The sequence below is a fragment of the Propithecus coquereli genome, unplaced genomic scaffold (assembly GCF_000956105.1).
Source record: "Propithecus coquereli isolate 6110/MARCELLA unplaced genomic scaffold, Pcoq_1.0 Scaffold42, whole genome shotgun sequence".
NCBI classification, from domain to species: Eukaryota; Metazoa; Chordata; class Mammalia; order Primates; family Indriidae; genus Propithecus; species Propithecus coquereli.
Genome location: NW_012149952.1, coordinates 7,990,686 through 8,017,233, shown reverse-complemented (window position 1 = coordinate 8,017,233; position 26,548 = coordinate 7,990,686). Strand labels below are relative to the sequence as shown.

Genomic DNA, 26,548 nt, shown 5'->3' with positions numbered 1-26,548 from the left:
TTGCTAATCAAGTAGAAACTCAAGATTTCCAACCCCCCAAAGTGCATTATTAATCAAAAACTTTGAGTTCCTTCAAAATATAGGAGGATGCTATCTAGTTCTGGTGAGCTACCTATATTTAATTTGTCAATTGTACCTTGTTCATTTACTACAATTTTACCTAGTTTCTCATAACCATCAATTTCAGGAGACCATCGATTTATGGATTTAGCATGTTCCTTATATCTTCCTTTAGACAAAGAGGCCATTAAAATTTGTTGTCTTTCTCTTATCAAGTTCTTTGTACCATGACCACCAAACAGACACACTACTACTCCAGTAAACTGATTCTGTTTAAGGTAACTTCAAAACTTATGACTACTTTTAAAGAATTTCACTAAATAACACAGCACGCACATAACTGTTTTGAGTCAGTGTGACAGCTCATATATAACGAAATATTACAGGTCATATTTAAGGGCAATATGTATGATATATTATTTAAGTGAATTTTATTTTTTCGACATGCTTAAAATACAGTTTGCATATGACCTGTTTACCTTATAACCTTCCCCATTCCCCTTGATTAGATTTTTTCATTTCTAAAAGATGCACTTTCCATGTGGAAGTCTCTGATATTGCAAGTTACTTGTGTATCCCCACCCGCCTCCAGTACCCACATGGAACAAATACATCTTGAGCTTCCCATACGGGCTTTTAAAAATAGTTTAGGCTTCTAGTACGTTGCAAATGCATCTTTAATGCTCACATTTTGCTATAATACCTTCTCAAGAACTTGAGTACCATCATTATTGATTTCCTTGGTGTCTTCTCTTGCTAAGACATTGTACTTCATTGTGATTATTATCACATAGTGGCTAACCCACAGTTACCTCTTCCTACTTTGGGTGATGGTTCTTGGCTTTGTAGTACCTTGTGGCAAAAAATACCCACCAAATAGCTTGGTGATGAGTTCACCTCCCTATAACTTCCTAAATTCAGTAGACTTGGAAAAAATCCATGACGAGTCTTTCAGTTTTTCTGACACAGCTACAAAATAATTCTAAAATTTGGAAATATGCCATTGATTAAAAAAATACATGGTTATGTACCTTCTGATAACACTCTGGTAAGTGTGTGTATTCATTAACTTTATAACAAGAATTTTCTGTTGTTAAGAAACAAAAATTAAATCCTAATCTTCTTAATTAGTGTTTTAAAAGGATTTGACTGAAACAATCAACCCCAGGGAGGATACAGCTGTTCCTTGCTTGCTATAATAAATGGGCTCTTGCAAACACGTAAATCAAAAATTTAAAAACCAAGTCACAGTTTGCATTTTAAAGAAGCTCTGAAGTAAATCCTAATTCATGAATATAATTTAAGATTTTAAATCAAGGAATAGCAAATTGGAGACAGAAAATGAGAAAGACTCATCATTTACTCAATGTTTGCTCTTCCTACTCTTTTATTTTGGGTCTAAAACTTTTCGTGCAAAACACCAAATTTCAGAGTGGAAACAAGATTTACTAGTATAACCTCTCTTCCCTAACTATTGAGGGATAGAGATCCCTTTCCCACTTACCAATTCCTGAACCTCTGATAGATTACATTGAAGTTCTAATTCCCCCTTCATCATCTTAAACCAAAGTATCCTGTCTTTATTAAAACAGATTTACTTCCCGTTTTTAGTGCAAGGGCAAAAGTCATGCAAATAAAACTACCTACATAAAGAAGGTTTGTCCAATCATTCTCATTGTTCTTTGGAGTCTCTAAGAAAATCAAGTCAGTTCCCTCTCTATCCAGATCGAATATTATTTAAGAATATTAAAGTTTCTAAATCTTTCTTACCTCTACTGCAAAATTACAATTTACTTCTATATCTGTGTTTGCAATGCCTTCTCAAAGCCATAGCCCAGGAAAGAGCTCTAAGTTCCAGAGCAGCAAATAGGAGGAACTGCTAAATTAACCTCATATTGATTTACAATTAATGGTAGATGCTTTCTACATGCCCCACAGAAAACGGGTCTGTGAAAATGAAAACCTCACCGATCCACCTCAGGGTATTCACATTATTCCCTGACCTGCTTTACCTGTTCTTTTACTTGAATTTGCACCCTTCAGCTATAAGTACACTGTTACAAATTTAAGTCTTAGGCATATGGTATCATTACCACTAAAACAACAACAACAACTATTCAGTATGGCAATACTCTCAGGAAGGGGAAGTCCAAAAGGGGAAAACTTAAGGTGACCATCTTGCTTGTCTGCTGTGGAAAGTCAAGGGCAGATGGAAGAATGCTTCTTGGATACTCAAACCACAGAAACAGAGGGCTGGAAGAACTCTTAAAGATTCTCTAAGTACTCTCCCATTCTGGTTGTACATTAGAATTACCTGTATAACTTTAATAATGCAGATACCTAGTCCTCACTCCAAAATTACCGATTCAGACTGTCTGAGATTAGGGCCCTGCAACCAGTATTTTTTAAAAAGCACCTCAAATGGTTCCTATGTAGTCATTTTTGCACCAGTCTTGAGATCAGCATTTGGGAACCACTGAGCAGACAAATGTGAAATTTGTATCTTTGATTACAGGGAGCTCATTATTCCTATTTTTCCCAGGCAAGCATATGGGTCTCATCTAATTCTGTACACTAAAAGTGAACAACTTGGAGATTAAAATAAAACCAAGAGAACTTTGGTATTTACTATACATACCTACATTTTAAAAATTAAATCTGCAACATTTCTTCTAAGTATGTGTCTCATAAATTAGCATAGTGGAGACGTGATCAACATGGGTTTGAACTGCACAAGTCCACTTATACACAGATTTTTACCAACCAAACACAGAGTGAAAATACAGTGTTCCTGGAACACATACAGAAGGCTGACTTTTTGTACCTGCGGGTTCCACAGGGCCTGCTGAGCGACTTGAGCGTGCACAGATTTTGGTATATGTGGGAGTCCTGGAACCGATCCCCGAAATATACTGAGGGACAACTGTACTTATTCTCAAGACTAGAACGGTGCATCTGTCAATAAACAAGTAACATATCTCATACTCTTTGCATACATATTCTTATTTTTTTTATTTTTATTTTGTAGAGATACGGTCTCACTATGTTGCTTAGGCTGGCCTCAAACTCCTGGCCTCAAGCAATCCTCTTGCCTCAGCCTCCCAAAGTTCTGGGATTCAAGGCATGAGCCACCATGCCTAGCCTCTTTGTGTACGTATTCTAAAATACTGTTTTACCCAATATAATCTATGTATAGTCTATAGGGCATATAATAGGTTAAGATGTGATTTTTTTTTTTAGTCAAGGGTCTCACTATGTTGTCCAGTCTGGTCTTGTACTCCTGGCCTCAAGCAATCCTCTTACCTCGGCCTCTCAAAGTGCTGGGATTATAGGCATAAGCCACCATGCCCAGCCCTAAGATGTGATTAATGATAGAGTTTTGAGGTTAACAGCCAACACTGACAAAGGGTAAAAGCTTGTAGAAAATGGGTCCAAATTACATGTCTGCTGGGGGCATTAGGAATAGGTGGCCAGGAGAAACAAGAAAACTGTAGACAGATTTAGAATTTGCCTTGAGGTTCAAGTACCATGGAGAGCCAAAGGTGAGACTTGGAGAGCCAAAGGTAAGAAAGAACCAAAGGTAAATAATCTATTTCTTTGGATCTGAGCTAGCTAAGGAAGACCTCCAGTTTGGGACTGCAAGTGAAAACGTAATAGATTTAAGATAGAGTAGGTAGATTTCTCAGAGGATTTGACCAAGAAGAGTTGAGCTCAGGTGTCCTGAAACAAACTTCCAGAACCAAGAACCAAGCTGACTGAGGCTGAACTTACTATGATTTGCACTTGCCTTCCTACCTTAATAAAACCCACGCTATGAATGCTCTCAGCTATAAAATAACCTTTTGCACTTTAAAAAGGCTGGCCTATGTGTGGGACTATCAGTGACTCATTGATGAGGAGGGCTGTTACAGGAAATGAATAAAGACTGTTCTAATGATATCAAGGCTTAGAAAGCAAGATCTTTTACTTTCTTCACATTCTCAAGTGGGAACACCAGGAGTGACATGTGGTAGACAATCATCAGAGAGTAACTAAAAACCTTAGCCTAACGATGTACTAAAAACTAGAGATATATCTAGTTAGCTACCTATTTGAATTATTCAGATTAGTTCTCCCAAGCTAGAGATAAAATGCCTTTCTGGATTAATCTCATGTCTATACTGTTTCTTGTCATCTAATAAGTAGAATACGTGTAAATAAAAATCATTCTCTAGTGGCTTCATGAACCTCAAATTAAATTACTTTTGTATTATGACTGGCTATATTAAAATTTTTCACTTGCACTATGAACAATGCCTAAAAAGCTTGTTGAGTGTTTTCTAACCAAGATACAGTAAGAAGAAAAAAAAGTAAAAGAATTATAGTCAACAGCCATATAATACCTCTTAGCGCTGCTGAGTTCAAGACCACAGGGCACTATCCTTTTAAAGTGCCAGATATGATCCAAGCACAACTGACTTCTCCCTCAGTCACAGGCTTTTAGAGCTGGAAGGAAATGTATAGGTCATTCAATCCAACTCCTTATTACCACCATTAACAAGCATTTATTGTATGCCTGTGTGTCCTAGGCTAATACCACCAAATGGAAGCTATGAAATTTAAAGCCATTTATATCAAAATGATGGTAGAGATATAAAAAGGTTAAGAAGGCATACAGAGCCCTGGAATTAAAAGAATTAGAGACTCTTCGAGAAGAACAGGAACTTAGCAAACAACTTATCCAGAATCTATTTTTACAGGGAGAAAACTGTAGCCTAGAGAAGTTATAAATTGTTCAAAGATGTAAGGTAGTTAACTGGTGGCAAAGCTCAAACTTGAGCCCAGATCTCTTGACTCTTATGTCCAAGGTTCTCTCACTACAGCTTGGATTTATTTGTAACTTAAACTATAATCCCTTTTGCTATAAAACCAAAATTCGTTTCCATCATAAACAGATCACACTATTGTTCGATGTCTACTTTGTAATACCCCAACACTAAAAGAATTTGAAAAATTGAAACTTAAAAAAAAATTTGAAAAACTTAAAATAGGACTTTTCCATTTTCTAAATGATATAATTTTATTATTTTTTAAATTGACAGATAAAATTGTATACATTTATCATGTACAACTTGATGTTTTGAAGTATACAGTGTATACATTGTGGAATGACTAAATAAATTTAGCTAATTAACATATGCATTGTCTCACATATTTACCATTTTTGTGGGGAGAACACATTACATCCACTCTTTTAGCTTTTTCCAGAATACAATATATTCTTATTAACTATAGTCACCATGTGGTATGATAGATATCTTGAACTTATTCCTCCTAACTGAAATTCTATATGTTTTGAGCAATCATTTGCGACAATATGGATGAACTTAGAAGACATTATATTAAGTGAAATAAGCCAGGCACAGAAAGACAACTATCACATAATCTCAGTCATATGTGAAATCTAAAAAAGTTGATCTCATATAACGAGAGTGGAATGGTTACCAGGAGCAGGCTGGAGTGGTTGTGTGTGGCAGGGTGGGAGGGTGGAGGAGGGGTTGGAGAGATGTTGGTCAATGATATAATTTCTTACAATTTTTGAACTGCTATACAACTGATTGGCCCCTGTATATATGCACAATTGCCAAATATTTTATATTATAATCTTAAAGAAAAGTGATCTGTAAGTAATCTTGACTTTTTGGAAAGGTTACTATACTCAGCCCCCTTTTTATTTTCCATGTCAATAACTAGACTAGAACAGGCTAGCCTCTAGGGTATGGAAGGCAAAGCAGTGATGGTATTCCATATCACAATTCCCATAGGATCCAATGTCAGGAAGCCAACAGCTCCAATTTCACCTTTATCAGTGATTTGTTGTAGACTACAGTAACCCTTAATACTGTTTTCAGTTCTGCTCATAAAAAAGACCCACAAATTGGTGAAATTGTCCAAGAATAAAAATAATATTTAGCAACAACTGTTAATTTTGTGCTAGGTTTTATGAAGGCCTAGAATTATTCAAATGATCATGTGAATGCTCAGATTACTTTAATAATGAGAAGGATAAAGCAAGCTGTCCATAAATTTTCCTAAACTTTTGAAGAATGTGATGTTAGCAGAGTATTTCTCCACTTTGCACAACTTCAGGTTCATATTACAAGTATCTGATAACATTTTATGGAATTCTTAAGAGACCTCTGTGATTTATATTTCTGAAGTAAAACACTGAGCTTCACTATATTTTGCATATGACAGAATAAGAACTCAGATAAAAATTAAGTGTCTGTATATGTTTCAAATTAAACATGAAGAATTTGGCTTGAAGCCAAATTTCTTTATGTGGACAGTTGTTTAAGTTTGTATTTCCATGTTTATAACAGCTCAAAATATTTAACTAAGTATATAAAGAAAATGTTCTTAGTTTACCTATTTTTATGGTATACTCACATTTTTATATCTCTCTTAAAGGTTATTATAACTTGCCTTCACAACATAAAGTAGCAGTCAAACTGCCAGGTTCTCCATGTATGCAATGAGATAAATGAAATGCAGTTAGAATTCCTTGTGGTCATCAGACAGCATTTTATCAACTCACAGTTGAGTCCCTGTCTTTAACCACCCACTTAAAGGCAGTTTTGAGATGGATGAGGCAGCAGCTTTGCAACCCTGGTCTTAATGGCAAAGCATAAAGTCAAAGGTCTCACACAGCATTATTTTGTACTCTTAAAGCAACTATTTAAACTTTCAGCAACATTGTGCACAGCAACAAGAAAAATGTGTTCATAAAGCTGAAATAAAATTAAATTTATAAGTACTTTTTCATCTCCCTTTTATTATTCCTATTTTTAAATGGGTCTCATTAGCAAAAATACTTAGAATGCAAATATTTTAGTAAAAGATAACTTCATTAAAATTATTACAAAAGGTTTTGACATAGCTGTATGAATAACATAGCAGTTTGAGGAGTTTCTCCTGATTAATAATTTTGAGTCTACTTCATCTTTAAGAATAAAAGGATAATTGGTAATATTCCTTTGTCTTAATTCCTCCTACTCAAGAGAGGATAGGAGAAGAGCTTTCTCTACATCCTAACTTGCATTCTTCTTTTTACCCCAGCTTAGATCAGAAAAAAGAACAAGGAAGCAAACAGGACACTTTCTGGGATGTGAATAATGCAGTTCTTTACATGTTTGCATGACAGTTCAATTTTCAACTGGGTAAAGAAGAATGAGACATTTCTTTGATTCTATTGTCACTTTACCACATAGCACGTTTTTTCCAAAGAAAAATGAAACACAGGAAGAATGAAAGGAAACTTAACCATAACTTCCTCCATCTTAAAAATCCTCAAGCAAGACCCAAAGGCCTAACAGGCAATACTTTTATTAGCTCCATTTCCCAGATATGGAGGTTTTCACATTCCTGCTATTTTAATTGAGAGTAGAAATGTCAGATTACCTCGTCCAGCCAGGTAAAACATCTTTGGATCTAAGCCCTCTTAAATTAAAGGAAATAACTAATTTTGTCTTTTTGACTAACTTTCTGGGATCTGAAGTTCCCTTAAACCTTTAATTATATGCATGGGTAAGGGGAAGGAAACATCCTGTAAACAATCACATTCTTCTCTCAATAAACCAAAAGTCAAGGCTATCATCACAATAAATGCTGGATGCAAATTCCATTGCATCATTTAGCTCATTCCTCTCTGACCTTACAGCCATTCCAAAGGAAAGGAGGTCTGGTTTCTCCTAAGTATTACAGAGGTAAAGAGAGCAGAGAGGTCAGGCAAAATTGGCTTAATTTTGCTTATCCCAGAAATTATAAGAAATCAGTGATTAAACGTTGGCTTCGCCATTTTATAATGAGGGAGAGATGTGGACTTGATGATCTTTAAATCCCTTAGTGTTTTGAAGCTGTGTGAATCTGTCAAGTATTAGAAGCCGAGTCCCTTTGTTCCCCTCCCTTTATCATTAGAAGTCAACAACCCTAGTTTTTTTTTTTTTTTTTTTTTTTTGAGACAGAGTCTCACTGTGTTGCCCGGGCTAGAGTGCCGTGGCGTCATCCGAGCTCACAGCAACCTCAGACTCCTGGGCTCAAGAGATCCTACTGCCTCAGCCTCCCGAGTAGCTGGGACTACAGGCATGCGCCACCGTGCCCGGCTAATTTTTTCCATATATTTTTAGTTGTCCGATTAATTTCTTTCTATTTTTAGTAGAGACGGGGTCTCGCTCCTGCTCAGGCTGGTTTCGAACTCCTAAGCTCAAACAATCTGCCCGCCTCGGCCTCCCAGAGTGCTAGGACAGCCCTAGTTTTGAGACATAAGGTAACAGATGAATTGGCATTGGCCCCATGGCCAAGTCTATAGCAGTACACGATAGCTCAAACGAAAAGTATTAACCATATATAGAACTTAAACATCCAACAAAACTAAGTGCCCAAAGGAAGAATTCCAGGAATATCTTAATGTATCTCAAGCCCAATGCTTCAGTAGGTAGTAGCTTAGACACACAAATTTAAATGCAATGCTTCATTAGGGAATGACTCTACATTTTTTTATTTTTGAACCTTTGACTCATGCCATTTTCTCAGTCTACAATACTCTCCCTCTCCTTCTCCATCTCTGAAAATCTCAGCATCCTAATTAAAAAAAAAAAAACTTCCCAACCTCCTAGGGGAAGTTGAATAACCAAATATAATTCATTGCTTTATTCTCTGCCCTCCCACAGGCTTTTACTTGCACCTGCATTAAAGCACACATTTTACTATGTTTGCATTGTCTTTCATTGCCATGACCTTCCTGTTTTCAACAGTAAGCTCATTAACGATACGGCTCTGTCTTACTCAGTGTCAGGCACCCTCATGATACCTAGCAGGATGCTTTATACACTGTGGCCCTTGGACGTTTGTAAGGTATTTTCCTGGGGGCCCTCCTAAGATGAAATCTTTGGCATGAGGTTATCTTTTCATCTAAGATGTGATTTCTTACTTTTGGTATAAGGGAGATTACATTCAATACTGAAGGATGTTAAAATAGACATGAAATACTAAGTCAATCCCCATTTTCCCATGCGATTAACGAAAAAAAGTTCTGAGACTTTTTACTTTCGACTGGAGAGAGACTTCTTTAGGTTGCAAAACAGCAGTTCTTTTAATTGTACAAATTTATGGGGTACATGTGCAATTTTGTTACCTGCATAAATTGCGTAGTGGCCAAGTCAGAGCTTTTAGGGTGTCCATCACCCAAATACTGTACTTTGTACCCACTAATTTCTCATCATACCCCCCCTTTCCGAGTCTCCATTGTCTTTCATTCCACTACGTCCGCATTATTTAGTACCCACTTATGAGAGAAAACGTATAATATTTGACTTTTTGTGCCTGGTTTGTTTCACTAAGATAGAAACCTCCAGTTCCATCCGTGTTGCTGCAAAATACTGATTTCACTTCTTTTTATGGATGAATAGTATTCCATTGTGGTTATACACCATGTTTTCTTTACCCATTAGTATGCTGATAGACACTTAGGTTGATTCCACATCTTTGCTATTGTGAATAGTGCTGTGATAAACATATGAGTGCAGGCATCTTTTTGATATATATTGATTTCTTTTCTTTTGGATAGATATCTAGTAGTGAGATCACTGTATCTAATTATAGTTCTGTTTTTAGTTCTTCGAGAAATCTCCATACTGTTTTCCATAGAGGCTATATACTAATTTACATTCTCACCAACAGTGTATAAGACTTCCCTTTTTTCCACATCCTCATCAATATGTTATTTTTTTTGTCTTTTGAAACAATAGCCATTCTGACAAGGGGAAGATGATTATCTTATTGTGGTTAATATTTGCATTTCTCTGATGATAAGTGACGTTGAGCATTTTTTCATATACCTGTTGGCCATCTGTATATCTTTGTTTGAAAAATGTCTATCCATGTCCTCTGCCCACTTTTTAATGGGATTTTTGTTGTTGTTGTTTGATTTCCTTGTATATTCTCTATATTAGTCTCCTGTCAAATGACTAGTTTGCAAATATTTTCTCCCATTCTACAGGTTTGTCTCTTCACTCTGTTGATTATTTATTTGCTGTGCAGAAACTTTTTAATTTATTTAAGTCCCATTTGTCTATTTTTGTTTTTGTTGCCTGTGCTTTTGAGGTCTGAGTCATAAATTCTTTGCCTAGACCAATGTTCAGAAGAGTTTTGGCTAAGTTTTCTTCTAGTATTTTTATAGTTTTGGGTCTTACATTTAAGTCTTTAATCCACCTTGAGTTGATTTTTGTATATGGTGAGATATAGCGGTCCAGTTTCATTCTTCTACATATGGCAATCCAACGTTCCCAGCACCATTTATTAAAGAGGCTGTCCTTTCCCCAATGTATGTTCTTGATGGCTTTGTCAAAGATCAGTTGGCTGTAAATATGTGGCTTTATTTCTGAGTTCTCCATTCTCTTCCATTGATCTATATATGTCTATTTTCACACCAGTACCATGTTGTTTTGGTTACCTGTAATATAATTTGCAGTAAGGTAATGTGATGCCTCCAGCTCTGTTCTTTTTCCTCAGGACTGCTTTGGCTATTTGGGCACTTTTTTGTTTCCATATGAATTTAAGGATTATTTTTTCTAGTTCTGTGAAAAATGACGTTGGCATTTTGTTAGATATTGCATTGAATCTGTAGATTGCTTTGGGCAGTATCATCTTTTTAACAATATTAATTCTTCAGATACATGAGCAAGAGATGTTTTTGTATTTGTTTGCGTCATCTACAATTTGTTTCATCAGTGTTTTGCAGTTTTCCTTGTAGAGATCTTTCACCTCCTTGGTTAACTTTATTCCTAGGTATTTTATTTTTTATAGCTATTGGATATGGGATTGCCTTCTTGACTTCTTTCTCAGCTGGACTGTTACTGGTGTATAGAAATGCTATTGATTTTTGTATGTTAGCTTTGTATACTGAAACTTTACTGACTTCATTTATCAAATCTAAGAGCTTTTTTGTTGGCGTCTTTAGGGTTTTCTAGATATAAGATCATATCATCAGCAAACAGGGATAATTTGACTTCCTCTTTTTCAACTGGGATAACTTTTATTTCTTTCTCTTGTCTGATTGTTCTGGCTAGGACTTGCAGTACTATGTTTAATAGAAGTGGGGAAAGTGGGCATCTTTGTCTTGTTCTAGTTATTAGAGGAAATGTTTCCAATTTTTCCCCATTCAGTATTATGTTAGTTATAGGTTTGTCATATATGGCCTTTATTTATGTTGAGGTTTGTTCCTTCTCTGCCTAATTTGTTGAGGGCTTTTACCATGAAGACATGTCGAATTTTAGTAAATGCTTTTTCTGCATCTATTGATATGATCATATGGGTTTTTATCCTTGATTCTCTTTATGTAATGCATCACATTTATTGATTTGTGTATGTTAGATCATCCTTGCATCTCCGGGAGGAATCCAACTTGATCATGGTATATTATCTTTTTTTTGTGCTGTTGGATTTGGTTTGCTAGTATTTTGTTGAAGGTTTTTGCATCTATGTTCATCAGATACTGATGTAGGCATTTAATGCTACTAAACGTCCCTCTTAGCACTGTTGTTTTCTGTATCCCACAAGTTTTGGTATGTTGTGCAAAAACAGCAAGCAATTCTTGAATACGGAACTATGCCCCCAAAAAGAGTTTGTAGTAGCCACACACACAAGGATTTATATCAGTGGTCTATACAAATCTGATTTTGGAAGCACATCTGCAATTACTATTAACCAGATCTACATGTCCTTGAGCATCTAGGATGCTTTCATACTCTCATGCAAAGATTAGAGGCCTCAAAGAGCCATTGTTTGCATATCACTCTGCTGGGCATTTTTTAATTTAGTTGGGCTAAACGCATATAGAAAAACACAATGCAACCAGGGGTCAGGTTTAACCATAGCTTGAAGGTTAAAAGTAAAGGGATTATTACAGACTATACAGGATTTTACATAAATACGGCTTGGGATTAATAACAAGACCTAACTATGAAATATTCATTTGGAAATGGGGGAAAAGGCCATAGAATGAAAGGAAGACAAAGATTCTGTTAATATATAAATGATAAAACAGGTATCCTAATTTATTCAGGCCATTATTTAATCAAGCCCACACAGGGCATTTCAACGTGATGGACTTTAAGAGCCTCATTATATGCTGCCTATATTAGATGTAAAATGAAAGGATGTCATTCTAGTACTTTTAGAAATAAACACCTTTGGTTAGAATCTAAGACAGCAGCCCTTTATAGCAAATATCGAACTATCACGGGTAATGTTATGGTGAATCTTTAGCACACTTATTAAAATGCATTGGATTAAAACAAAATTGATTTGCTCACTGCCTATCTTTCTTCTAGATGCAGAACTCCAATTAAAATCAATAGGTTTGAAGCTTGTAAGCACAGCACTAAATTATTAACACCATGAGTTCTTTCAGAAAATTAACACTGATTGAAAAAGTGGAATTTTACATAGACTTACCTTTTCATTCTTAATGAGAAAGTGGCTGCAGAATAATTTCCCTCCAACATTTTCCTCCTTAATCAAATCTATAGTCTGAATGAATTTAATCAAATAGTATTTTCAATGAGTTACCCAATGTAATCTTAGGACTAAAGGAAATTATCTCTTGGGTCCTGCTGCCTTTAACATTCTGTGATCACAGGAAAATGATACTGATGGCATGATGCTGTCAATAGCAAACGATTTTAATCTTGGCAAACACAAGAATGGAGCAGAGAGATTACAGGATACTTTAAAAGAATATTTTCAACAATATTTTCAACAATCTATTTTTCATTTCCCCGATGTGAAAAATATCCTCAGAGTGTGTGTTTATGCGTGCAAGGTTAAAACAATGTTTTTTTGTCAGTTTTTTATACCCTATCTACTGCTTTAGAATATTTGGAACAGTGCATTAATAAATAAGAATATATTCAAAAACCAAGTAAAATGGTGAGTGTGTGTATGTATATGTGAAATAGCTGAACCTGGAAACCTGAGCTAAGAAGAACTATTACAAATGAGTATAAAAGTTAGTTCTGCACTGAGCATGACGATACACTCAATATATGAGAAAGGAGCTTACATTTAACAAGACAGGGCCTGGATTTCAGCATCCTCACTACCATTATTCCCTTTCCTTTGCATAGGGAGTACCATTCGTTTGGGGAGAAAAGAGCCCTAAATATTGCCATGTTTCTATTTCCCCAAAGAATTCCAGCTTAGAAGACTCTTGTACTTTTTGTTGTGAATTTATTTCCTCTTGAAGTTCCCCAAGTATTCCTGAACTAAAATTTCTCAAACCTATATCCATCCTCTCCCACACCCCATTGTCAACAGCACTTGTGAATATCCGAATCCCTAAACCTACAGGTAAAAACTCACCAGTATTTACACCCACTGATATGTACTAACATTGCTGGCGTTACCAAAGTGCAAATTAAATGTTCAAATAAAGGGGAAAATGCTATTAAAATTGTGAGATATCTACTAATATTAGTTGAATCTTTTAATTTTTAACAAACACCATTTTAAACATAAAGCTGTTTCCATGTTCTCCACACAAACATGACTAACATAATATATACCAATGTAAATACAAAGCATTTATTAGTTGAAATTTATAGTCCTTGTCTATTTTGCGATCAATTTAACAAAGCCGTAATTCTCCAATTAGGATAATCAACATCAAGTACCAAATTTAAATACATACACAAAAACTGATTTTTTTCCTTCAAAAAATGCTATGTAGTCTGTTTTGCAACTGTAAAGGGTAATAAGATTTTAGAACTGGAAGTGACCCTTATAAACTACTTGGCTTTTTTGATTTTATTGTGAGTGACTTCTAGCTGGGGGTGGGATGGGTAGAGCAATGACAAACAAGTAACCTCAGGATGGAGACAAATGACAAAGTTACTTAATTAGTTCTTAAATTGCCAGAGCCAAAATAAGCTTGATGAGCAATTCAAAGTAATTAAAATGCTTTGAACAGTGTCTACCCAAAACGATCAGTGATCTACAACTTGAGCTGACTTGTATCTTTTATTTAATATAACCCTAACCAGAGAGAAAGTAACATTCACCAAACAAATCCTCACTGCCCGCCCCCAAAGGATTTATAAAACATTTTGAAAAACACAACTTTAGAACTCTCTTTGTTCTTCCTTGCTTTGGCTAATTTGATTCCCTCCCTTTCAATCCCTTCTTCACACCCAGTCTTAAAGCCAGCACAGCTACCCAGTACTGACTTTCCTGACTATCTCAGCAGCCTGGCTAGACTCATCTTTCCTCCGAATTTCTGGTCAGGCTAGTAGGGAGCCGCTGAAAGCTTTCAGCAGATGAGTGAAAAAATAAAGGCTGTGTTTCAGGCAACTCCATCATGTCTGCACGCAGCCTCAAGTCTTCTTAGTAACAAAGGCCAGAATGGTGTGACAAAAGAAGGGACGATATGACATTTTCCAGAAGAAAAATGCTGAAAGAACTTCATGATTAAGTGAATATGGAGATAAAGGAAATCAGTAGCAAATTACAAGTAATGCCTGCTGGTCTTTTTTTCTCTTGATAATTTTGTGATTTGCCAATACACGTTTAATGGCGGGAGGCACCTCCCCCACTAAATCAAGTAGTTAAGTGGCATTTGCAGAGCCTGATTATTTCATATGCTATGATCTAATAATTTTAATGCATTTTTGATTAAGTATTATTCTCTGTACTGCTGACAAGGTACCTGAGATGTTAATTGTAGGGTGAAGACACTTGCTCAGTACAAGGAGGAAACAAATGTGATTATATCTGACAGTTAACACTAGCTATTCACTTTCCTTCTCTAACAGATGTGGCCGTTTAATTTAAAATACTGATAAAAGCAATTACGGCTCTCCCCTGCCATCCCTTATATTACTTTATAAAATTTACCCACTTTTCTATCTTTAGAAACTGAGAAAAATATTAAAATATATCTGTACATAAACACATACACATAATTTGTCAATTCATTACCAATATAACTTTCTATATAATTCAATGGTTAAAATTTATCTCTAAAAAGCAAAAAAAAAAAGTCTACCTATTTATAATACTGTGATCTGAAGTCTTTCCTTGAATTAAGCATTACAATGGGACCAATATACCAGTCAGTTACCATAGCAAAGAGAAAAACTTTTCTATTATCATACTATATCCTCAACCTCAGTGAAAATACTATAAAAATGTTTCCTTCCTTTAGATCAGCAATTCTCAATGGGGTTCAATGCCCTAAGGCAGGGGTCAGCAAACTTTTCTGTAAAGGGCCAGCTAGTAAATATTCTAGGCTTTGCGGGTCAGGTACACTTTGCAGTCTGAGTCTCTGTCACATCTTCTTCTTTTTTAACAGCCCTTTAAAAAATGTAAAAAATATTTTTAGCTTGCAGTTTACACACATCCAGGCTGCAGCCAGGGCTTGGCCCTTGGCTATAGTTTGACTACTGCTACCCTATGGAACCTATCGCATGTAATAAATTAACAAAAATCTGGAGCATCTAGAATCAGGCTTCATTATATGTCCTTCTTGGGAGAATTAAGAAGACAGTACCTCAAAATTATTTTCTGTTTTACCATTCGAATGGGGAATCCTGGTTGAGAAAGGTTGAATTAGATTAACAAAGTTCCAAAAACACTACTGGAAGATGGTGATAATTACGTTCAAAAAATACAGACATTCAACAATATTTACTAGAGAGAACTTAAAAATCCAACATTTCAAGGAACTTTCCTTTTGTCCAAAGCATAAGCCAAACATCATAGCCTTACTACCTCTTAGTAGAAAATTAATTACACACAGTAAAAACATAATTACTTATTGTCTCAGTAGAAAATTAATTACATCTAATTCAAAATTTGCTTAGAATAGGTACCTGATCCCTTCAAAATATAAATACAGGATGTCCCAAAAGTCTCCATACAAAGGAAAAATTTTGTAAGATTTTGTAATGAATATTTTGTAAATAAAGATACATTTAGCTACAATTTCCCATTTTCCCTATGTATGGTGACTTTCAGGACACCCTGTAGTGTGTGTGCCTTATCTTTTACAAATAATAACTTGGTCCCAACTCCTGAGCAGAATCCCCCAAACTCACAGTTTTAGAGCTTAAGGGTTACCTATGCAATTCCTTTACTTTACATTTGCAGAGAGGCATGCAGGCATTATTACACAGTACAGTGGAACAGAATACACTACATCCTTCATTCTAGTAGTAAGGAAGAAACGATTTAGTGTCCTGCCAGGAAAATATTAAATTCTCAAGCTCTGGAACCACTTGGCCATATTAAATAAGAATATTCTCTCACAATCAACAGATCATCTTTTCAGTTAAGGGAGTTTTTAAAAAACATCTAAAGCTGTGCCTTATCTTTCAATCAAGATCACCCCTACGCTATAATTGCATGATGCATTATCATCAAAAAAATACATACAAGAGTAATCAAATTAAAATGCTTCTAATTATACAGATTGACCCAGAAGCCAGGCATGTGGGTAGACAAAAGGAGAGAGCTGTCTCTTTCCTGGAATTCCAAGAGGGGGCTACAGTCCCTGGGCAGAAAACAGTGGTTTTTGTTTTCTTTCTTTTTCTAAGTATGAAGACATATATACCTTCTAAACCACTGGAAAGTTAAGTCAATAATAGAAACAATACAATATTTAGTATCCATAGGTGTTCTTAGAAAAAAGTAATTGGACCACTACTATTTAGAACTCTTCTCTCAGCCAAAACATAAATCAAGTGGTGCTAAAAAGTCATTAGGCAAACTTATTGAAAAGTACATCTGAGATGCTACTCAGCCTTGAAATGCTCCAAAGAACTGTTTTAATCATTCCCTGAGGGAGACCTTTAATGCCAGAACCTACTGGAAAAGTAACAATGATTTTAAGTCCAATTATTTGAAAGTGAGACTCCATCTCTTTAGCCTCCCCTCCCCATAAAATAGTAGTCCAAATTAGCCAAATAAAATCCAGTGATATTCTGGCATTTTTCCTCATTAATGAAAAGTATTCATTTTGGCTACAGAGAAAAAAAACGCCACCCAAAATGACTCCAAGTATCTAGAAACAATTTATTGGCCCAATATACATGTCACCAAAATTGCATATCTTAAATAGAAAAGCAGCTGAAATAACCAACCCCACATTGTCAGTTCTTTTCCCTGATCTTTCACAAGCTTTCTGCCAACCAAAAAGACTCTTTAGACATTTTCTTGCCATAACAAATTAATTATGCAAATATAACTTTTATCACAGAAGTCATAATCAACAAGAAAAAAAAATGAATTACTATTACCTCCCCAATTTCCTTTTGTGTTAGTTCTTTCTCCTCTCTGCAGAAAGTAGAGAAATTTCCCATTCTAAAAAAATATAGAGAGAATTCTCAATCTTAAAAGCAAAAGATTACTTTTCCCTTTCCTTGGAAATACTGTTTTTGTCTTCTTCCAGAGTCCAACACCTTTTCCCTCACCTACATTTTCTGTTTGCTCATGAGGCAGCAGTAATCTTCTGGTATTATGAAATTCTACCTTCCCTAAGCAGGGTTTACACTGCAGCCTCCAAAAAACGATGTCTGAACCTCAGCAGATAGAAGATCCATAGCAACAGCGGTAATAGTTTTTTTCACTTGCTATTACCAGAAATCACAGTCCAAAAAGACGACCATAGAGGTGTCACCTATGCTAAAATCTCGAAATTGATTCATTATTTAACTAGTTGAATCCCACGTTTTCATTTTATGTGCCCTTTGGGAAGCCTGTGACGAGTAAAAAAAGATCTTTCAGTCACAGTAACCATTTTTCAGCAAGAGATAAATAGTTAAAAAAAAAAAAAAAGCAGCTCTCAGGGTACAAGATTTTGTTTGTCACGGAAACAGAATCAAATGCCTGGTCCCATCCATTCCCTGTCACCTTAGACTCTATAGTCTGAAGTACCTATAAGAATTTTATCTTTAAATAAGAGCTTAGATAATGATGCCAAGTTTCTGTTAACTAGAAGTCATCTGTATACTGCCCACATAGCTCTGATTTTACTAACAGGTAAAAAGATTTATATTTATCAAAAGCAGTTCCTTTGATGCAATGATTCTCTGTAAGACTATTCTATGGGAAAAATTAAGCAGAGAATTGGAAATCTTGATAAATATAATGCTATGTAATGTTCAATTCTAATTCACTAAAACTGCTTAACACTGGTATTGAATTTCATTAAAAGTCATTTTTCATGATCTGTGCCCTGTATGAAATAGATTGCTGTGAGTTCAATTTCTTTAAGAATACTGAGTTTAAATATCAAAGGTAAAAAGAACTAGGTATGATAAAATGCAACATGTGTCATAATAAAAGTGCAGTATGTATAAAATTCTGATAACTCTATTATGTATTTGGATGCTGATACATATCCACATGTGTTTTTACCTTCAAGTAAATGAGGTTTTAAATGAGGTAAGGAACTCTATATATTTTTCATATAATACAAATATTTAGCAAGCTCATGGATATCACAATTTTTACTGAATACATACTTTTTATATAAATTTTACAGACTTCTTTTTATACAGATTTTCTTAAAGGACATTGTGAAATAATATTTTTCTGTTTCTTCAACTTAGTAACCATCCCATCTTTTATCCATTTTTATTTTGACAATGCATTTTTCTGCCTTTCAAAAATAACTATATGTACAATTGGTATAGTTGATTACAAACTCTATAGGCAATTGCTGAGCCTTATTTTTTGAATAGATTTAAAGTATTTTCAAATGTAAAATATACTTCATGTGCAATACACATTGCCTGTGCATATATACATCCATCCATCTCATTTTTTGCAATACAAACTTAATCTACCAACCAGAATAATGAAAAACGGGTCATAAGAGTAGGTGAGTATCCTAGAAAAGAGAGCTACCTAAGCAGTGTGAGGTAGAAGGTAAATGTAGCAGAATTTTTACATCCAAACAAATTTTATTTCCTAAAGGAGAAACAAGTCACCTAGTGATTGCATAGATTTATGCCAATGAAAATTAAACATGGCTTAAAATGTTTTTAAAGGGACATTTCCTCAAATGCTTTTGAAATTCTCATTGGTGGCAAATCTTTGATTCTGAAGGATGGGTTTGTTTTTGTTCGTTGTGGGTTCATTTTAGAAATTGAAAAGTAATTTGGATCTAAGGCTGGTGAATGAGGTGGATAAATTAAGTTTGCTCACATTGTTTGGTATTGGCAAACTCATTAAACAGGCCCTGTTTGCTGCTCTTATTTTCAGTTCTAATCCTTTCTTTGAACTAAACTCTGACCTTTCCTACATGACACCTATTGGCAAATGGTGTCACGTAGGAAATCTGACAGGTATAAAGAATATTTTAGAGAACAGAGAGGCCATTTAGGAAGTGGTTTGATATTGCCTTAATGATTCAAAAGTAACTTCCTCTCCCTTCCAGGAATTTACAAATGTAAACACAAGTTGGTTTTGGTGTATCATGATTGTGAATGGGTATTTTTTTATATAATAGCAGCTCAGAGCTATTAAGTGCAGTTTATTTTTGGGGGGGTGGGATCAGGGGATAATAATGGGAGAGGGAAAGGAATTATGAATAAAAATTGGTGAGATGTATCAAAACTGGAAAAGGTCTTAAACATCCCTATCTTTGGGGGAAATATTGCCATTTACTGGCATTTAAGATACTGACACGTTATTTCACTTGAGCTGAGTTGCATTTTTGCAACTATAAGCATAAATATATTTTATGTTCTTAGTAAGTGTTTGCATTCGAAGATCAGAGCATCTACTGAGCTGTTTACTATAGTAAACACCTAAGCACACTAAGCATGGTAACATAATTCCACAGAAAGTTTCTATTTGTAAGAATTTGTCATCTGGCTTATCCAGACACAAAATTAAAAAAAAATAAATACAACAAAATAAAACAAATCAATAAATAAAAACTGAAGTATTACTTAACAGCATAAATGGGTCAATGATAACTATAATATATAATAATGAGGATGGGCATTTGCTGTCTGAGTCGCAAAGCTACCTGGATCAAGGAAAACAGAAGTCATGAGTAGCAATGAGATTTTGGAAGCTGTAGAACTTAACACAAAGCTGAGTTCAGCTTCTTGGAAAGGCAATTGGAAGTCTTGCTATTTTCATCTCTCACCATTTCATCTACTATCTATCTCTATGCAAAACTCTCCAATCTTTATCTTCTCTCCTCAACAAATGTGTTACTAATTGCTTCTGCTTGGATGTACCAGCACTTCAAATTCAACATTCCTAAAAACGTACCCATTTTCTTTCAAGCTCAGCCATATCTTTGACTCCACTCTCCCATCATGTTTCCCCTCTTCCCATATTCAATCAGTCACTAAGGTCTGTTGAAGTCCTCCTTGAGTGGTGCTCAGAGGGGTCCCCAGACCAGCAGAGCAGCTGAGAACTCTTTAGAAATGCAAATATATGAGATCCACAACAGACCTATTCAATCGGAAACTCTGGGGCTGGGCCTAGCAGTCTGTGTTTTCACAAGCCCTCCAGGTGGTTCTCATGCATGCTCAACTTTGACCATCACTTCCCTAAATGCCTCCAGCCTTCCCCTATCTCCAATCTAGCCTGCCAACCTTCCAAAACAAACAAACAACACTGCTTCTATCATTTCACTATCTTGCTAAAAAACTCCTTGTTATGGATTGAGTAAAGAATAAATGTCTCAGTCTGGCATTCAAGGCCTTTTACAATCTGGTACTAGCATAGTTTATGCCAATAGGTACCTACCTCAAACCTCTTGGAAGGAGCCTCATGTGTGCCCCTTTGTGCCTTTTCTGCTGCTTGTCTCCTACTCTCTTTCAAGAGTCTGCTGAAGGCTGCCCTGCCTAGAAGCAATGTAGTACAGTGGCAAAGTGTATAGACAGTGCCCTGCATAAAGGTATTCTATAAGCCTGTGGTCCCCAACACTGGGTACTGTAGCCTGTTAGGGAGCTCTGCCACCCCCACCATCTCTGTGGAAAATTGTTTTCCACGAAATTTAGGAAGGGGGGCACACAGCAAGAGGTGAGCGAGCAAAGCTTCATCTGTATTTACAGCAGCTCCCCATCCCTCGCTCACATCACTGCCTGATCTCTGCCCGCCCCGACCCCCCACCCCCATCCGTGGAAAAATTATCTTCCATGAAACTGGTTCCTGGTACCAAAAAGGTTGGGGGCCACTGCTATAAGCAATAGTTTCTTAGTCCAGTCTTCCTCGGGATGCTTCTACATCAGATTCTATCTCATCTGGCACTCATCACTATTGCTCTGCATCCTTAGATTTCTAAATGTGTAGGGGTCTAGTCACTCCAGTTAGACTATAAACTTCTCAAGGTCAGGGACTCTCTTAAACTTCGTGTGTCTCAAAGATAGGCATCAACCACTATGTATAGGTACGAAGTAGGCCTTCCAAACTTTGCTCCTAATGATTTTCTAGCTTAAATCAGACCCAGTTGTTTCACAAAAACTAAGTGTATAAAAACATGAAACCTGGGTCACCACTGTCAAACTTGGGAAAATCTAATATATTACCATTTACTGACAAGCATATAAGGAGACTCAGAGCTAAGTTCAAACAAAGGATTTGAACTAAAACTAGAGAAGCAAACAGGACCCTAATTAATGAGTTTGCTAAGTGTTCTTCCCACGGGGTCAGTAGCACTTAAAAAGCATACATTTGAAATATACTTCTTTCCCTCAGGCTGCCAGACACACTGACTATAGTCTCTTTAACCACAAAAGGTCAAAGTTCTATTTTCTATCATCATACTTAGTAGCACGTGTGCATGCTTTGCTGATTGGTTTCTTTTGTGTTTCTGCTTAAAGTTAAGGCAGGCAGCAGGAAATTGAGACCAGGGAGTTTAGCAACTTTCCTAGCAGCAGTAATGATGAGGCAGAGGCTTTGGGAAGAAATTACGACTTTATGGTTTCTATTGGCCCAGCTCCCCCAAATTTCATTGCACTAATAACAACTTATGCCCCACCTGATTATCTATGTTGCCCACCCCTCCCCCATCGCACACTGCTCCGTTATTTATACTATAGTGCATTCAAGCAGTTAAGCCTAGCTTAATATAACATACTGTAAAGTGATATGTCCCAAAGCCAAAGGTTTAATGGAAAGCTGGGGGAGGGGAGGAGGGTTAAAAAGGCACTAACAGAGCAACTCAAAAATGCATTTCAAAGAAAAATCTGGATGCTTCTAGATGTCCTTGAAGTATTTCCTCCACCTGCCAAAAATTCACTCCTAGGATTGTGTTACCAGGCACTATTGAAACCTGGTAGAGTAATTCACTAGTATGCTTAGAAATTTCCTAACACATCTAATGTGGTATGTATTTCAAATCCAGTAAAACTTCATTAAGTTGATATTGGGAAGCTGTGTCTATAATTCAAAGCAACTGTTATTTTTGGCTAGATACCCTATTGTTCTGCAATAAACAAATTGAAAAAAAAATCAATGATGGTTGATTTGAATTCAACTTGTTTCAGTCCTTTGTATTTTAAATTAATAGGGTTTTACAGATTTCTTTTCCCCACTTTTTCTTTAAGAGGTGAAAGGGGAAGAGCGAAATAAAAAAAATACCACTAGCAACACACAATCTCTGTTACAAGAATCACAAAGAAAGGTTGAAAAGCTTTTCTGTAAACATTTTTCTTGAGAAAAATACAAAAGCACAATGCCTTGGATTTCCTCAACAGCACATTTTTGAAGTTACTTAACCAAAAAAAAAAGGGGGGGAGAGTGGACACTTAAAAAAAGATAATTAGAATATTTTCAACTCTTTCATCTAAGCTACCCATAATTTTGTTTACTCTGCGGCCCTGAAAGTATGAACCACAATTTTGCTCTAATTTTGCCAGACTATCCAAAGTTGTGCCATACTAATGCTTAATCTGATATTTTAGGACAGGAATTATTCTAATCCATGATCTTGTGATATATGAAGGAAAAAGAAAGGCCAGTAGGCCACTGTGAGAGAAATACTAGAATAAGTTCAGAAAAGGCTGAGGGGGAATTCTCAACAGCATTCTGTAGCTCTACCCCCAGTAACATATATGTAGGTGAGGAGTGGTCGGGAGAGGCAGGCAGGAATAGTGGAGAAGGACAGAACAGGTTACTTGCCTGAGTCATATGGGGTTTTGGGGAGGGACAACGAAAAGGATCATGGGTATAGCTGGTCAGCAATGTGCTCTTAGCTTTATTTTAAAATCCAAATTTGAAGGCATTTTCCTATAGAATCACTCTATTTTATAGGATTGTTGAGAAGAATTAGTTAATATCTTTAATATATATTTGATTTCTATGAACATTAATTCAAAGATGTGGTCCCTACCATATAACATTGTAGTCTAAGATGGCAGATGAACAAATGAGAAATGTACATAGATGGGGTCAAGAATGGATAAAGAAAATGTGGTATATATACACAACGGAATGCCATTCAGCCATAAAAAGAGATGAAATCCTGTCATTTGTGGCAACATGGATAAGCCTGGAGGACATTATATTAGGTGAAATAAGTCAGGCACAGAAAGATAAATATTGCATGTTCTATCTCATATGTGGTGACTAAAAAAAATGTGAGCTCATGGAGGTAGAGAGTAGAATGGTGGGTATTAAAGGCTGGGAAGGGAAAATGGGGAGAGGCTGGTTAACAGATACAAACTTTCAGCCACATTGGAAGAATGAGTTCTGTTTTGCAGCATTATCTGGTGACTATGATTAACTATAATTTATTGTATATTTTCAAAAATAAAAGAGGATTTTGAATATTCACAGCACAAAGAAATAATATTTGAGGTAGCAGATATGCTAATTACCTTGATTTGATCATTACACATTGTATATATGTATTGAAATATTCTGAATCCCATAAATACATGCAATTATCATGTGTCAAGTAAAAGGAAAAGGAAAAGGATGGGGTCAAAATTTTACTTGTGTGTACTTCATTGAATTTTGTTCTTTTTAAAGTGAGTTACCTCATGCCATTCCTGCAGAGACACTGTTTCATATGTACCTGTGCTGGATATTCTTTGAGTCTTAATTGTGAGAAATCAAAAGGAGTTTGTTGCATCATACCTAATAATAGTGGAGGTCTTTTGTTCCCCTAACTCCGTTTTTCTAGCAACAAATATAATCAGTAAAACCACCAGTCTTTCAGAAGACACAACTGAAAGACTATTATCAAGATGTCTGAAATTCTACTATTAGATTTCCATTTCTTTAAGGCATTATTCCCTGTAAAATGTGAACACTCACAGAAGAGGACACACACCGAGCTATTAAGCAAAAACATCTTAATGTGAATGAAATTATCAGATTCTTTCTAATGTGACAGCTTGGACGGGGAAGTAAAAAATGTTCTTTATTTATTTGTTTTGGGGAAGGAGGAGGACAGAGGGAAGGGACAAGAGGTAAGTAGGTCCTAATCACCAGGGAGAGAACCCTGAAGAGCCATGGGAAACTACAACTAGAAGGAAGGGGAAAAGAAGAGATGAGAGGAGGGGGAAGAGGGAAGGCTATTTCTCCCAAAGACACAATTTCTCTGAAATCAGCCCCGGTTACTAGAAGAGCAATGAGGCTCATTTTTCTATCAAAAGTCTTGGAAGGCAAGGGAATGGGAGCTTCAGTATGTGGACAGTTGATGTGTAAGTATATTTTGCTAGACATGTTACATATAATGCATTAAAATCATTTTAATAAGTATAGAAAGTCTACAGTGTACACACATAAAAGAGCCTTCATTATCCACAGAATTTAAACATTATACAACGTATTTAAAGTCCAGTCTGTAGTATATTCAGTAGCCAACACTTTCACATATAATTCATACCTAATGGTCCAAAGAAAAGTAAAATACATAGTCCTTGCCTTCAAGAAATTTACAGCCTAGTTTAGGAGACAAGTATAACATACATAATTAGAGAAAATCTAAGGCAGTATATAAATCAAGGACTGGACTGTCTACTACTGGCAATAGATATAATAGGTGCTTGGAAATAGAAGAGATTTCTATAGTCTAGAACATTCAAAGAAAGTTCATGGAGAAGGTAAGATGGAGACCTTGAAAATCAGGTAGAATTTGACCAATCGGTGATGACTGTATTTTAACTGGCATGGTAGTGGAAAAGGGATTTCTTGTTAGTAAGTAGTGAAACTAAGTTTAGATCTATGGAGAGAAGCCAGGTAACAAATGTACGGAAAGCTGAGCAGAGGGCTATATGTCTGATGGCGGTGGGGTGGGGGTGATGATTGGCTTTCAGAAGAAAAATGTGGGTTATCAAGCAGGAGAGAGATGAGATAATGACAGTGTTTTCATGCAATTAGCCTAGCATTGTTTTGCAGGATGAACTGTCCATATACATCATAACACTTTAAAAGGTGTATATTTTAAAAGGAGTATATTTTGAAGTAGCTTAAAATATACTCCACAGATGATAGTTAATTCATTCTAATAACCTCTCATTGAGGCAAAGGAAATGTAGCTTTTATTATTCCTCATTTTATGGATGATTTGCTCAGGGTCACTGAATAAATGAAAAGCAGAATAAAAAAAATACAGTATCACAATGTTTAATGGTTCCTAAGTACCAGCTAAATTATATTCTCTTGTTTTCTATGACTCAAGCAAGGGAAGTACATGATGGACCTTTGTACTCAAGTGACATTTCTAGACTCTTATTACTGTTCAAGGCACATGTCCTACCATGTCCAATTTCTGTTTACTCTCCTTAGAGCCCCCAGCCCCCTAGCTTCAAACCTTCCAACTACCCCCACCACTCTCAGCTAAGAGTTGGCTTTTATCATTTTGTTCCAGCTGGTCTCCTGCCATTATCATTAGCATATGCAACACCTCTGCATCAACCACTCAACAACAAGAAGGCAATGGTTTGTGTTCATCAATGCAAGGCAACACTTTCTACTTCAAACTGCAAATCTGATTAGTCCCTTAGGAAGGCATAAGGCAGGTAACAACTCCACATACTGAACTCCGATATCAAACGGAATTCTTTCCCCAATTTAGGTTTTCTGATGACAGTTAAATAAAGAATTCCCCCCAGTTAACCACCTCTCTATCTTGATACATTTTCTTATCCTTCCATGCATCTTTAAGCCACCCTTCCTCTTCTTACAACCTATCTCATGAGGGCCATCATTTCCACATATTCTCTCCAGCATTATGAACCTCTCCCTCCTTGGTGGCTCCAGTCCTCCCTTTTCAAGTAAAGTGCTTGGCATATAGTAGATGCTCAGTAAATGTCTGATGAATACCTAAACCTCCAGTTCTACATATTCAACTACTTGTTAGATATTTTTACTTGGTCATCCCACTGTTATCTCAAAAATCACAAGTCTAGGCTGGGCGCGGTGGCTCATGCCTGTAATCCTAGCTCTCTGGGAGGCCGAGGTGGGCGGATTGTTTGAG

The 26,548-nt window shown here is 36.1% G+C and overlaps 1 protein-coding gene across 1 annotated transcript in view; it reads right to left on the bottom strand.

The window, feature by feature from the left end:
- The window catches only part of STK26 (serine/threonine protein kinase 26), a 53,162-nt gene that overhangs the window by 21,796 nt on the left and 4,818 nt on the right, over window positions 1-26,548 (bottom strand). The gene's annotated exons all lie outside the window — the stretch shown is intronic.